General features: G+C 26.9%; 1 long non-coding RNA gene across 1 annotated transcript; it reads left to right on the top strand.

Moving 5' to 3' along the window:
- Window positions 1-69: 69 nt before the first annotated feature.
- Window positions 70-1491, top strand: LOC110275343 (uncharacterized). Its single transcript, XR_002367774.2, has 2 exons — window positions 70-1006; window positions 1103-1491. It is a non-coding gene; the product is annotated as an uncharacterized LOC110275343 (long non-coding RNA).
- The last annotated feature ends 4020 nt before the right edge of the window (window positions 1492-5511 follow it).

The following is a 5511-nucleotide window of genomic DNA, read 5'->3' as shown; positions in this document are numbered from 1 at the left end:
TTTTTTTTCTACTGAAATTTTATTGCTAGCTGTGTATGTCATGCTTATTAGGCTGTTTCTTCTTTTTGTTGATTTTATACTATTGTGTTAAAATTTTATTTATGTAGTTGGTGCAATATTAATCACTTGGATGTTACTTATTACAAAATATATTCCTTTTGTGCATCTTTTTGATGAAATGCAGGTAATCCTAATTATGTATCACAGTGATTTCATATTAATGTATAATAATATTTTCTGTTTTATTAAGATTTTTGTGTATTTGATAGTTGTTTATTTAGTCTTTTATCATGAAAGCTCAAAGATAGATTTTTTTTGTGGAATCTTTTTTCTTCTTCAATATTCACTTTTTCTTTTTTCTCAAAAAAATGGACTAGAGCAAAGGAAAGGTCTCAAGGCATTGAGCCAGTAAAATAGGAATATTTGCTGGTTGGAGTTGAATTCGAAGGGAAAAGGCCTTGATGCATATTTAGTAGATGTTTGATGTTATGATTTGGTTTAACTAAATTTTTTAGAGAAAAAATTCTGCTTTATATGCAAACTGGCTTCTTGAAACCTAGCTTATTACTCTAAAGATTTTGTGTCTACTACAGAATATTAATATTTATTTTTTAGTATCTATTAATTAAAAAAAATCAGTTTATATTTCTATGAATTTTCTTAGACTTTATATTTGATGGGCTGGTGTGGTTAAGATATATGCAATTCACTTGAATATTGGTGGACTTTAACTCATTCCAAGTATTGATCTATAATATTGAATAAGATGTATAGCTTATAATCAATTTTATATTTTTTTTTAATAGATAGTTACATAGGTTGGTAACATGAGGGTGAATGCTACAAATTTGATTAAAGAAAGTATCCCGAGCTACCCTCAAAAGAGTACTAAGATCCGGGAGCACAAAGCAGGCGATCGTAAGAGCAATTGCTCAGGAGCTATGTTCCACCAAATACCGAATCCAAACATAGCACATAGGCATATTATAAAACGTGAGCCCTTCAGGTATGAATACCTTATAACTTCTCTCATTGTAAAGGATTTGATCCTCCCACCCTCTGAATCATTAATTAATTCTAACAATCCAGGCTTTTTAATTAGGAATCGTATGATTGGAGTGCAGTAACGGGTCACTTGAAGAGTGCCTCCCGCGCAATAATTGGAACCCATACTCTTAATTATTTATTTAAACTGGATAATTTTATTATCCATTTGTGTAGATTGTTGATGAAGCTGAATTCTTTTTATTTGGAACTGATGACCTTACCCAAATGACATTTGGGTATAGTGGAGATGATGTTGGAAAATTTCTTTCCATTTACCTATCAAGCGGCATTCTGCAGAGTGATCCGTTCGAGGTTAGTTGTGTAACGTTTATTTTCTCATTGAGGACATGTGAAAGATGGTTCTTGAAATTTTTTAACTATTTCACAATAATATTAAATGTTCAACTATTAAACTAAATTTTGAAGACTCTTGCAGAGTTCTAATTGAAAGACTTGCAACACCTCAAGTTGTAGTTTAAGAAATTTGTTAATCGGGTGTAAGAGGGTTGAATGATTAGCTTCCAGTTTGTTTATTCTATTGTTAGAACTCCTTTCAGTTCTTAACTGCTTTGTTACATTTTAGCTTCCAATCCTTTTTGTTTTATGTGCGCATTTGTTGCGGAGCTTCTATTAACTATGCTTTTTGTATTTTTTTAAGTACTTCTATTACTTTATGGTTTTTGTTTCAAATTGATTTTGAAAGCTTGCAAAGAATTTGGCCTAATTTTACTAGATTCAAGTATTGTTAGTTAGGTTAAGTTAGATAATTAGTAATATTCTGGTTTTTTTTTTCTCGAATAACATTCTTGGGGGATAATATGGTTGTGTGCTTGATAAACATTGCTGATTATGCTTTGCTAATAACAACAATTGATAATTTAGATCCAATCATCTATCTATTATTAAGGTTTTGTATAATTAAACAATACATAATAAAAAATATAGAGTTTCAAGATAATATATATTTTGTAGCTAAATTTCAAATAATGGAAAAGCTCTAATTTTTAGGAAATCTTTTTAAAGAAAAATTAATCAAATGTGGTTTGATCACTAAAACAGAAGTGAGTGGACTAATCGGGTTTTGCATGACTATACCATAGATGAAGAAGAGCTAAATAGATACATGCATGACACTAATAGTGTATTTGTTAACGTAGTCACATTTTTTAAGTTGTATCTAAAATAGTAGTCATTTCATGTTCTCAATTTTACTGTTGTGATGCCAGCTTGGTGGAATCAATTTCTTTCTTTCAATGGAGTGTTCTCCTTTTATACTTTTACTTCGTACTGAAATTACTTTAATTCTTGATATGAAAATGATCAATTCGTCTGGGTATAACAAGTGAAATCAATATATTTTGTTTATAGCTATAGTCAATTATATCTAGCATACATTTTGTTTAATAAAAATACTCAAGAAGATGATGCTAAAGCTATAGATATTTGCTTTTTCAAACGGTCCATAACCATCAAAAAGTCAGTTGATAGGACAAGAGATTAGAACAACCAAACGAGCGAAACTTTAGTTCTTATGATTTCTTTGATAAAAGAAATTTATATTCCCAAGGAAAAACAAAGTGAGAGTCCAAATATATTTTTTGTTTGGAGAAAAAAATTTGGATTCCCAACTATAGTGATTATTCTTATGAAAAAGTGTGTTTTTGGAGAGTTTCATGAGTTGATTCAAGTATGAATTTAATTGCTCTGAGAGTAGAATATGTATTTGAGTATATCAAGAGAAGTCCCTTCATGGACATTTTTCACACTTAGAGAGAAGCTCGGATTGATGATAAGGTGAATTGTTATCTCTCCCTACTATGTTTTATGTTATGCTTATTAGCTTATGTGCATAGTTTGTGGAGGCACCATAAATGTTTGCAAGATGTTCTTGAAAATGAATGCTGAGTTATTCAAACAAATAACCTTTAGAGCAAGAAGCTAAAGCCAAAGATGTTGAACAGTAGAAGAACTAAGAAGAAACTAGCAAATGCTGGGGAATAAAATAGGGTGGACGATATGGTCACATAGTAGGTTCTCATTGTAAATTTAATATGTGAAAAATCATGAGGATGCCACTCTCCATAATCATTTCATAAGTTATTGGTTTATATCTCTCTTTTGGGATAATCAACATTTTTTGAAGAACAGTCATTAGTATAACTTATTGGAAGTTGCTAGCAACATTTTTTATAAGTTGTAAGTAATGTCTGCAAATTAAAGATGCTCTGTAAAATACTTCATGAAGATTTTTATGATTAAAGATTATTTATGAATTAAGGTTGAAAATGTTTGTAGTATTACTTAGATTTTTTGATGACATTTATATTTTCCTGCAGCAGTTATCCATCACAAATGAATCTAAGGCTGAACTGAAAAACAAGTGTCAAAAATAACTAAATGATTTTAATTGATTTTTTTTTAGACTGAATCCTTTTTTTTAAGCGCAGTAATAGAAAATGGATTGTATTTGATTATTACGGAAGTAAGATTTTGCAATCTCAATATCTTGCAATCTCATTTTATTACTATATTGTATAAAATTTACATGCTTTAGCTTTTATGTTAGTTAGATAAAGGAAAACACTTAAAATATAGATTTTTAGTTTGTTTAGTCATTTTCTTATTTCAAATTGTTATCATTAGTTAGTTTTTGATCATCGCTTGATTAATGTAATTTAGCATTATGCTGATAGTTTTTAGGATTCTTTTGAAACCAAAGAAATCAATATAGTATCTTTGTCTCTAAACTTATTGAGCTTAGTACTTTTAGCTTAATGCTATGAAAAAATTGTAGTAAGAATAAAATTGTAGTAAGAATTCAAAATGGTCGTAGATATGATACATTTTCTTTTATGTCGCACATTCATTTTTTACTATTTGATTTTTCATTTTGATATTTAGAATAGAATAAAGTTAAAATGGTCATGACCTAATATCAAATATTCATATACATAAAACTACAAATTATTGTTTATTTACAAATGTAATTTACAAAAATTGTTTATGTATTAGAAAAAAATTGATGTGTTCTAATTTTATACTTTACATGGATATGTCAAAATTTAATACAAGACTCAATTGACAAGAGTTTCACGTAATTACATAAATGGTGAGATATGTTGACTTAATATAGTTTTTTATTTAATGTGTTTTGAACTTAACTATAAAACCAATTTTTAGAATTTTGAATATTTCGTGAAAGACATTATAATATAAATAAATTTAATATTTTATTAAATGGCATTTACTATTGTATGTTTAATAGAAAATTTACATAAGTAATACATTTTAACTAAATATATATAAAGCACTAATAAAATACGAAGTTAGAAATTATTTATATTTTTTGCATTAGGAATTTTTTTTTCTATTTTGATTTTGTGATTCAGAATAATTATTTATATCGGTGTTAAGTTATTTACATAATTATATTACTCATATCACCTTTTTTTTTTGTAAAATCATTTAAGTTATTGCTTTTTTTGCTTTACCGGTTTCATTTTGGAAAATGATTCCACTGGGATTCATTATTATTTTGAAAATTTACATATTGTTGAAAAGTAACAAAGAAAAAAAAATAATATATGTCGATTGTCAGCACCCTTAAGAATTCATGATCCTTAAGAATTCATGATTCTTAAATCTGATAAGTTAAAAAAAATTTAGAGACACATTAGGAACTATTTTTAAAATACTATCTCTTTATTTTGCAAATAGTATATTAAAAATAAACTATATTTTGTGCATTCAAATAGCAGTGAAGTATTCATTTAAGCACTACTTTCACAATATTTAGGAATACAGAGTAAAAAAAAACAAAAAAGAAAAAAAAAAGATAAACCAAAAAGCAATGTCCTCTATAGTGCTTTCTCTCATTTAAGTTTGAGTTTGAATTAAAAGATAGTGGTTGAGAGATTTGTAGGAATGAGTTGATGTTGGTCCAAAAAAAGTCTTACATTTATCTCTCTATTTCTTTCTTTTATCTTGGAAAATAATAAGTTTGATGAGAGATTTCAAACATCCATTCTTTTTTTCTTTCTCTTTTTCTTCAATTAGGAAATAAACAAAATTAAAGGCTAAAATAGTAATTTTCTCATATCCTTAAGTTCATCTTTTTATGCATTTGGCCTTCTCTTTTTGATAGACCTTTATTAGCATTGAAAAATAACAACTTATATTTTTTGTAAAAGAAAGTTTATTTAAAAAATAAATTATTTTAACACGATAAATTAAAGAATTTTTTTTATATACATAAATTATATTGTTTATGGTTCTTATTCATATTTGGCACAGTTTGGGTAAACAACTTAATTAAGTTACTTTTGAAAATATAGTTTAAACAATAAATGATTATATTAAAAGTAGTTTATAAATAAGTTATTTTGTGTTTGGGTTTTTAGTTATAAAAGTATTTATTTTATAGAAATATAATCAAAAGTAGTAGTATTATGAGAGAAGTCATTG

Source organism: Arachis duranensis, chromosome 9, assembly GCF_000817695.3.
Source record: "Arachis duranensis cultivar V14167 chromosome 9, aradu.V14167.gnm2.J7QH, whole genome shotgun sequence".
NCBI lineage: Eukaryota > Viridiplantae > Streptophyta > Magnoliopsida > Fabales > Fabaceae > Arachis > Arachis duranensis.
This window is presented reverse-complemented; position numbering and strand designations above follow the sequence as displayed.